Source organism: Chelonia mydas, chromosome 14, assembly GCF_015237465.2.
Source record: "Chelonia mydas isolate rCheMyd1 chromosome 14, rCheMyd1.pri.v2, whole genome shotgun sequence".
NCBI classification, from domain to species: domain Eukaryota; kingdom Metazoa; phylum Chordata; order Testudines; family Cheloniidae; genus Chelonia; species Chelonia mydas.
The window spans coordinates 25,717,702-25,728,352 of record NC_051254.2 but is presented as its reverse complement, the minus strand read 5'-3'; positions in this window follow the sequence as shown (position 1 = coordinate 25,728,352).

Below are 10,651 nucleotides of genomic sequence, written 5' to 3'. Positions count from 1 at the left end.
CAATTGCCACTTATCACACAGGGTTTGTAAAAATAGCACTGCACAGCCTGGCAAGATGCACATAAAGCTATCAGAATTAATGGCAAAGAGCTCCCGGGATGGAGAGATACTGGTGCAGAAATGTCTGTGGTCAGGAGAGACCTTGTTCAGGAGAGAGACACACTGCCAGGACAGATGGCAGAGCTATTGTTAGTAGGAGGTCACAAAATCCTTGTGTCTGGCTAAAGTGCACATGGAAACTGAGAATTTGCAAGCTGAATTAACAGTTGCTGCTGTTTCCCATAACCCAACCCAAATATTATTGGGGAACAACTTTTTCAATGTGGCTCAAGCTGTCCAGGGGTCTGTCAGCAACAAGGAGGAATCTTGTGCTGAAGCCCCAGAGAGAAAGAGTAAAGTCACAGAAACTGCTGGGGAAATGGGAGAGTGTCTCTTTAATCCTCTGTAGCAGTGGAAAACAGTCTGCTGCCAGGGGTGGGGGTGGATGAGACTAGTTCTTACAGCTAAAGACAGGTTTTTCTCCAGGGGGGAAGGAAATAGTTTGGTTGTCTGTGAGAACACTGTCCAGGTTGCAGTTAAGCAAGGGATAGACCTTGCTCTAGAATGCAGAGGAAGATGTGTCCTAGACGGAAGCCCCGAGGTGGGTGGTGGAATCATATAGAGACCGCTGCAGTGGGTAAGGGTTCCATGGGCTAAATCCCCGCAAATTTTTTAAATTTCATTTTCTGTTTGCTCAGCGTGGAGAGCTCACCTAGCCACTGCCCAGCTGACCATCCCGGCTACACGCTGCAGACGTGCTCCTGCCTGAGTACACGGGAGGTGGTGGATCTCCTGGTTGTGTGGGGAGAAAAGGCTGTGCGGGCACAGTTCTGATCCAGCCATAGAAACATCAATATCTAGGAGCAGATCGCTGAGGACGTGGGGGAGAAGGGCCACAAGAGGGATCCACAGCAGTACTGCAGGAAAGCCAAGGAGCTATGGCAGGCATACCAGAAGGCAAGGGAAGCTAAGACATGCTGCTTTTATAAAGAGCTGCAAGCCATCCTTGGCAGAGACCCCATCACCCCATGGATACTTCAGAGGAATCAGAGTCACAGGCCTCTGGAGTGAACAGTGAGCAGGAGGAGTATGGGGGACAGGCGACCAGGGGAACCAGTGGCACAGTGAGCCAGAACCTGTTTGTGACCCCAGAGTAGTTGAGCCAGTCCCTACAGTGCAGCACACGTGAGCCTGATGCAGGAAAAGGAACCTCTGCTAAGTACCCAGTTTGCTTTGATATTGCAGGGACACAGCTGTTCATTTACTATTTTTTTTCTTTTTTTTTAAATCATGCTAGAAGAGGTAGTGAAATAGCCAAGAGAGGTATAGTTGCTATCTGCTTCCCATTCCCGTGTACAGTTAGGCAGAGGGGGCCTTACAGAACAGTTTAAGTGCACCGGGATGTCCTGTGAATCCTCCTCAAGGATACTTTCCTGGAAGTAGTCTGCAATCCTCTCCCAAAGGTTACTGGGGCAGGCTGCCTTATTTCTTCTGGCATGGTAGGACACTTTTCCATGCCACTCAGCAATTATTTCAGCAGGCACCATTGCAGCACACAGCCTAGCAGTGTACAGATTTGGTCTGTAGTTGGATGCTTGTAGAAGCTGTTCCCTTTCAACCTCTGTTACCCTCAAAAGTTAGATATCAGCTAAAATCACCACCACTTGTGGAAAATGGTGCCAGTATTCAGTTCAGTTGCTCTAGCCACATATATTCATACTTGTGAGCTACCCTCCCCTTTATTGTCTCAATGCACCCGCCCCCCCGCTACCGGTCCGTACTCACCAGGGCTGGGACTGCTGCTGTGTTCTATGAATCCCAAGGAGAAGTGAGAATGTAGTGATTGTAACCTATGTGGATCAAAGGTTGTGAGTGCGATATATCAAGTTCCATTTATCTTGTGACTACACTCACAATAGTACCTCTGTAGTGCATTGTATCTTTTTTGCAGCTGGAAATGTGGCCTTGAGGGCCTCTCCATCCACACCAGTGAAGCAGCTCAGCCAGATAATGAGGAGAAGGAAGAGGACGTGGGATGACATGTTTCAAGAGATCCTGCAAGCCTCTAGTGCTTCGAATACTGAGCACAGGGTATGATAGAGACACAGCCTGATGCTCTGGAACTACTCTGTATGAAGCCAGACAGAACTCAGGGTAACATGACTCCCCTTAGGGCATGCTATCCAGGGCAAGTAGCCTCTTCGGCTGTGGCCTTCCGGGTCTGACCTCGGAGCACTCAGCATCCCCGTTCACACCATGCACTTCCTGGAGCTGGTCCACCTGGATGGGACCCCTGGGGAAGCGAGAGGGCCCTGCACCTCAACTCCGCAGTCAGCCGTAACTCTCTGCCAGCGTGTAACACAGAAGGTTTATTAGGCAACAGGAACACAGCATAGAACAGATCATGTTAGCACAGAAATCAGTGACTTTCAGCAAAGTTAATCTTGCGGGTGGGAGGGACGCCCGGGTCAGATGCCCTGGATTATCCCTCTCTGAGTCCCCAACCACAGACTGCTCAGCTTCCAGCGACCCGACCTCCAACACACATGTTGCCCCTCCTCCTTTGTCTCGCTTCCCAGGCAAAGTGTGACCTGGTTGCATTTCTCCCCCAGCCCTGCCCCAGGTTATGAAGGGCATTGGCCATCACTTATGTGCAGGCAGCTGGAGCTGCCTCATCTGCCCTCAAGGGCCTCAGCAAAAGTCACACATCCTTATTCCCACCACCTAGGCATCGGTGCAATACACAGGGAAACTGAGGCACACACAGTATTCATGCAAAACAGTAAGACTCACATAGGCTCAAGTATAACATAATAAGGAGGAAAAACCTACTTTGTCACACAGGACTTGGAGGATCACCCTCGTGGACAGCATTAACAGGGATAGAGTGGAGATGAGAAAAGCACAGGAAAAGGAAATAGAGGTGCAGCAGGAGAAGACAGCACTTCTCAAGCGGCAAACAAACATACTGGAGACACTTGTTGACCTTCAGGTTCAACAGACCCATGTTCACCTCCCTCTTCAGCCCATAGAGAACTGCATTCTGGGAATCTCTCTATATTCTCTCCCTCGCCCCCCCATTCCACGTGGCGTCCGGAGATGCTGCAATACCCCTACCACTCCACGCCAGGGGAGAGTACAGACAATCACAGCCCATACTCTCCAGGGCTGGGACTGCCGCTGTGTTCTATGAATCCCAAGGAGAAGTGCTACCCAGAGCACAGAGGCACCTCAGGCAATTGCCACTTATCACACAGGGTTTGTAAAAATAGCCACTGCACAGCCTGGCAAGATGCACATAAAGGCTATCAGAATTAATGGCAAAGAGCTCCCGGGATGCAGAGATACTGGTGCAGAAATGTCTGTGGTCAGGAGAGACCTTGTTCAGGAGAGAGACACACTGCCAGGACAGATGGCAGAGCTATTGTTAGTAGGAGGTCACAAAATCCTTGTGTCTTTGGCTAAACTGCTCATGGAAACTGAGAATTTGCAAGCTGAATTAACAGTTGCTGCTGTTTCCCATAACCCAACCCAAATATTATTGGGGAACGACTTTTTCAATGTGGCTCAGGCTGTCCACATACACTGACCTGTGAGAGACATGGTTGGTGTATGTGTTTGTGAAATGGAAATGACTGTTCTTTCCCCTTCAGAGAACCTTCAGAGGTTCTTGTCCCTGTATTTATAAAGTTTCATTCAGTTATAAATATGTCTGTTTGCATGGGCTTGGAATAAAAGTCTATTTATGGAAACTTAATTCATTTTTATTAGTTCACAATATATGCTGGCTGGGGCTGACACTCACAGATAATAACAACAGATGCATTTGCAGTGTTATATTACTACACATACAGAGCATTCATTACAATACTTATTCAATACACTACAACACTTATTATTACAATATACAGCACTTATCCTGTGAAACAAACTATATCTGTTTATTTATGAGATTACAAGTTTGATTGATAAAGGTAATAACGATGTAATAGATTTAGACTTTGCTAAGGTGCTTGATTTGGTACCGCATGACATTTTGATTAAAAAACTAGAATGATATAAAATCAACATGATATGCATTACATTGATTAAAAGCTGGCTATGTGATCAATCTCTAAATGTAACTGTAAATGGAGAATCACTACAGAGTGGGTGTGTTTCTAGTGGGGTGCTAAAGGATTTCGTTCCTGGCCCTACACTATTTAACATTTTTATCAGTGGCCTAGAAGAAACATAAAATCATCACTCACAAGGTTTGTAGATGTCACAAAAGTTGGGGGAGTGGTAAAAAATGAAGAGGACAGGCTACTTACACAGAGTGATCTGTATCACTGTGCATAAGCAAACAATATGTGTTTTAATATGGCTAAATGTAAATGAATGCATCTAGGAACAAAGAATGTAGACCATATTACAGGATTGGGGACTCTGTCCTTGGAAGCAGTGACTCTGAAAAAGATTTGGGGGTTGTGGTGGGAAATCAGCTGAACATGAGCTGCCCTTGCAGTGCTGTGGCCAAAAAGGCTAATGCAATCCTGGGATGCACGAACAGGAGAATCTCAAGCAGTAGTACAGAGTTCATTGTACCTCTGTATTTGGCACAGGTGTAACTGCTGCTGGAATGCTGTGTCCAGTTCTGATGCCACAGAAGGATGTTGATAAATTGGAGCAAGTTCAAAGAAGAGCCACGAGAATGATTAAAGCTTTAGAAAACCTGTCTTTTAGTGATAGATTCAAGGAGCTCAATCTATTTAATTAACAAAGAGAAGGTTAAGTGGTGATCTGATCACAATCTCTAAGTAGTTACATGGGGAATAAATATTTAATGATGGGCTCTTCAATCTAGCAGAGAAAGGCAAAACATGATCCACAGGCTGGAAGTTGAATGCAGACAAATTCAGACTGAAAATAAGGCATACGTTTTTAACAGTGACAGCAACTAACCATGGGAACAATTTACCAAGGGTCCTGGTGGATTCCCCATCACTGGCAATTTTTAAATCAAGCATGGATGTTTTTCTAAAAGATCTGCTCTAGGAATTATTTTAGGGAGATTCTCTGGCCTATGTTATACGGGAGTTCAGACTAGAGGATCACAGTGTCCCCTTCTGGCTTTGGAATCTATGAATTACGTGAAGGAATGGGCACTCAGCACTGGCAGCTCTTTTAGCACCCCAAAATTTGTTTGCGTCCATGTGGCAAAGTTTTCAAATCATTTGTTTGAGCTGAAGATGCTAGGATTTTCCTGGCTAAATGAGGTTCTGCCCTTGATGCTTCTCTCCAAATATAAAATATGACATAGGGTATGTCTACACTACCCACCGGATCGGCCAGCAGTGATTGATCCAGCGGGGATCAATTTATCACGTCTAGTCTAGACGCGATAAATGGACCCCTGAGCGTTCTCCCATCGACTCCTGTACTCCACTACTGCGAGAGGCACAGGCAGAGTCGACGGGGGAGTGGCAGCAGTCGACTCACTGTAGTGAAGACACTGCGGTGAGTAGGTCTAAGTACGTCGACTTCACTACGACTATTCACATAGCTGAAGTTGCATAACTTAGATCGATCCACCCCCCTAGTGTAGACCAGGGCTTAGGTTCTCAGCTAGGGGACACAAAGAGGCATTGGGGTTGTGACCCCATTGCTAGATAGGAGGGAGTCTGAGTTAGAGAGGCAGGGGATCTAAGGCAGTCCTGGTGGGGAAAAGGAGTCTGTGAATAGAAAAAAGGTAGAGGACTCCACAGTGCAATGTCATCACAAAAAATCAGGCTTGGTACCCGTATCTTCCACTGATTCACATGCAGTAGCTAAGATAGATGGGTCTGTTATTCCATAGCCCCATATCCGAACTTTAGTTATGTCTACATTAAACTTTAATGTGAGTTAACTGATTGCAAGTTAACTTGAGTTATCCAACACTTTGAGGTCTAGCTGGTTCAGGAAGGACAGGCAGGGAAAAAAGGCGGTGTTGCATTACACATCGAGAATATATGTATTTGTTCTGAGGTCCAGAGGAGGTGAGAGACAGACCAATTGAAAGTCTCTGGGTGAAGGTAAAAAGGAGAAAAAAAATAGGGGTGATGTCATAGTAGGAGTCTATCGTGGACCACCAAATCAGGAGGAAGAGATGGATGAGGCATTTTTAGAATAACAAAAATGTTCAGTACACAAGACCTGGTAGCAACTGGGGACTTTAGCCACCCACACATCTGTTGGAAAAGTAATACATCAAAGCACGACATGTCCAATAAATTCTTGGAACTTATGGGACAACTTTTTGTTTCAGAAAGCAGAGGAAGTAACCAGGGGGACAGATATTTTAATCTTGATTCTGACCAATGGGGAGGAATTGGTTGCAAATCTGAAAGTTGAAGGCAATTTGGGTGAAAGTGATCGTGAAATGATAGATTTCATTAATCTAAGGAAAGGAAGAAGTGAGAGCAGCAAAATAAGCACAATGGAATTCAAAAAAGCAGACTTTAACAAACTCAGAGAACTGGTAGGTAAAGTCCCACGGGAAGAAAATCTAAGGGATAAAGGAGTTCAAAAGAGCTGGCAGTTTCTCAGAGAGACAATATTAAAGTCACAACAGCAAACTATTCTGATGAAAAGGGAAAACAGAAACAGGAAAGATAAAAGGCCAACAGAAGCTCTTGTCCCACAAGCATATAGGGACAAAATCAGAAAGGCTAAGGCACAAAATGAGTTTCAGCTGGAAAAAGACATAAAAGGCAATAAGAGGTTCTATAAATACATTAGGAGCAAGAGAAAGCAAAGGAAGTATAGCTCCGCTACTTAGCAGGGAAGGACAGCTAACAAGGGATGACATCAAGATGGCTGAAGTGTTTAATGCCTATTTTGATTCAGTCTTCACTAAAAAATGCCCATTTTTTAAAATTCAGTCTTCACTAACACAATTAATTTTAACAAGGGGGAAGGAACAGGTTAAAGAATATTTAGATGTACTCAAGTCAGCAGGGCCTGATGAAATGTATCTTGGGATACTTAGGGAAATAGTTGAAGCAATCTCAGAACCATAAGCAATTATCTTTGAGAACTCCTGGAGGGCAGGTGAGGTCCCAGAGGAATGTAGAAAGGCAAACACAGCACCTATCTTTAAAAAGGGGAACAAAGAGGACCCAGGCATTTACAAACCAATCAGCCTAACTTCAACACCTGAAAAAATATTAGAACAAATTATGAAACAATCAGTTTCTAAGCACCTAGAGGATGATAAGGTAATAAGTAATAGCCAATATGGATTTGTCAATAAATCATGCCAAACCAACCTAATTCCGTTGACAGGGGATAGGGGATGGAGAAAAGCTGTAGGGATGATATATCTTGATTTTAGTAAGGATTTTTGACACAGTTCAGCACGATATTATCTTAAGCAAAGTGGGCAAATGTGGTCTAGAGATAAAATTACTATAAAATGGGTGCATAATTGGTTGAAAAATCAGACTCAATGGTTCTCTGTCAAGCTGGGAAAATAGTCGGGTCCCTCAGGGGTCTCTCCCTGGGTCTGGTACTATTAAACATTTTAATTAATAACTTGGAAAATGGAGTGGAGAGTATGCTTATAAAATTTGCAGATGACACCAAACTGGGAGGGGTTGCAAGCACTTTGGAGGACAGGATTAGAATTCAAAATGACCTTGACAATTTGGAGAATTGGTCTGAAATCAACAAGAAGAAATTAAATAAAGAGAAATGCAGAGTATTTCACTTGGAAGGAAAATGAAATGCACAACTACAAAATGGGGAATAACTGGCGAGGTGGTGGTACTGCTGAGAAGGGTCTGGGGGTTCCAGTGGATCACAAATTTAATATGACTCAACAATGTGATGCAGTTGCAAAAAAGACTATCATCGTTCTGGGGTGTATTAATGGGAACGTCATATTTAAAACATGGGAGAAAACTGTCCCTCTCTACTCAGCACTGAGGCCTCAGTTGGAGTACTGTGTCCAAGTTTGGGTGCCACACTTTAGGAAAGATGTGGAGAAATTGGAGAGAGTCCAGAGGAGAGCAACAAAAACGATAAGAAGATTAGAAAACCTGACCTATGAGGAAGGTTAAAATACCTGGGCACGGTTAGTCTTGAGAAAAGAAGACTGAGTGGAGACCTGACAAGTCATCAAACATGTTAAGGGCTGTTATAAAGAAGCCGATGATCAGTTTTTCTCCACGTTCACTGAAGGTAGGACAAGAAGTAATGGGCTTAGCAAGAGAGATTTAGGTCAGAGATTAGGAAATAGCTTCTAGCTATAAGGATAGATAAGCTCTGGAACAGGCTTCCAATGGAATCCCCATCATTGGAGATTTTTAAGAACAGGTTAGACAAACACTTGTCAGTGATGGTCTAGGTTTACTTTATTCTGCCCAGTGCCACGGGGGTGAACTACATAACATTTCAAAGTCCCTTCCAGCCCTATATTTCTATGATTGACCTGACCTGAGGTAGAGCCACCAATGAGCATATGTTTACACAGCAATGTAAGTTTAGAGTTAGTGGGACTCAAATCATTTGACCATGTGAGGGAAACCTGGGCTTGAGCGTCTACACTGCATTTTAACCCTAGGTTAAGGATTTTCTGATCTGTGCTCAAATCTAGGGCTCTGGCATCCACAGTGCAATGCACAGACCTGAGTCAAAGTAACCCTCTCCCAGAGTGCCTGGCGCCGCCCCCCCATCGTCACTGTAGCCCTGTGCATCTGTTGCACTGTGGGAAAACACTTGTGCCCACCCTGTTTCCAAACTGATGGAACTCGGGTACAGAAGGAGCACATAGTACATAAACTGCATAAAGGAGCTCCTCACTTAAAGTCGTCCCGGTTAACGTTGTCTCCTTGCTGATCAATTAGGGAACATGCTCCTTTAAAGTTGTGCAATGCTCCCTTCTAAGGTCGTTTGGCAGCCGCCTGCTTTGTCCACTGCTTGCAGGAAGAGTACCCCGTTGCAGCTAGCTGGTGGGTGGTTGGAACCAGCGTGGACCAGCAGCCCCCCTATCAGCTCCCCGCTCCCCTAAGTTCCCTGTGCAGCAGCTACTCAGCAGGCTATCAATTGCCAGCAGTTCAGCTGTCCCTCCCCCCACTGCCATGTGCTGCTCCTGCCCTCTGCCTTGGAGCTGCTCCTCCAGACTCCTGCTTGCTGTGTGGGGGGGAGGGGAAGAAGAGGGGGGCTAATGTCAGGGTGTCCCCCCTGCTCCTGCACCCCGCGTATCCCATCTTCCATAGAGCAGCGGGGACACACGGAGGGAGGGAGCTGCTGCCTTAGGCAGCAGCTGCGGTTGGGTCTCAGCTTGCTGATCTAATTAACAAGGCAGCATACTTCTGACCCCACTCTTCATATTTAAAGGGGAAATGCACATCTCTATCTCTCAAACACACACAGGGTGTGGGTCTCTGTCTCTGTCTGCCCTCTCTTCTTTCCTGTTGCCATGTAGAGTGTGAGAGTTAACCCTTGAGGGCTCAGCCAATTGCTAGTTCATCATTTAACAGTAAGGCATTCCCTGGGAAATATCCCACCCTCTGACTCCTCCACCTCAACCAAGCTTCACAATCATCATCACTGTCTATCAGTATTGTTTGTTTAAAACTTATACTGTGTGTGTGTGTGTGTATATATATAGATATAGATATAGATATAGATATATATAGATATATATATATAATATAGTCTTTTGTCTGGTGAAAAAAATTTCCCTGGAACCTAACCCCCTCATTTACATTAAGTCTTATGGGGAAATTGGATTCGCTTAACATCGTTTTGCTTAAAGTCACATTTTTCAGGAACATAACTACAATGTTATGTGAGAAGTTCCTGTAATTAGTACCTTTGGTGGCTGTGTCAGTAGAAAGCTTTATACTGAACTACCATCTAATCCAAGGCTTCTCAAACTGTGTGTTGGGACCCCAAAGTGGGTCGGGACCCCATTTTAATGGGGTCACAAGGCTGGTGTTGGCCCTGGGCCCCAGCAGGTCTGAAGCCCAAGCCCCACCTCCCAGGGCTGAAGCCCAAGCCCCACCACCCAGGGCTAAGATTACATGTCCCCCACCCAGGGCAGAAGCCCTTGGGCTTCAGTTTTGGGCCCCCTGCCTGGGGCGGTGGGGCTTGGGCAGGCTCAGTCTTTGGTCCCCACTCCTAGGGTCGTGCAGGAATTTTTGTTGTCAGAAGGGGGTCAGGATGCAATGAAGTTTGAGACCCGCTGATCTAATCTGAGAATCAGGCTCTCCCCCTCTACGCTGAGTCACATTGGCAGGAAAATGCCCATGTGCACCTGTTTTGAGGATAATTAGGACATCAGTCTCCAGGGCTGCCGAACTATTAAAATGAAACTTTGCAACTTTTAATTTTTAAATGAAATTTTTAAATGTTCAGTGAAAGCGTTTTTGGTTAGTTGGGTTTTTATTTATTTTTGTCTGTTAGTTTTGACGTTTGACATAAAATGCAGGTTTCAGAGGAAAACCCCAGCCTGGTGCTGCCAGCTGCGGAGTGATGAAAGGCATCCCCAGTACTTGGGGTGCAGTGTGCTCCAGCACGCCCAGGAATACCTTATCCCTGTCCCGGCCGTACCCCAGGGGGGTGGGAGGGCAGGGCAGGGATA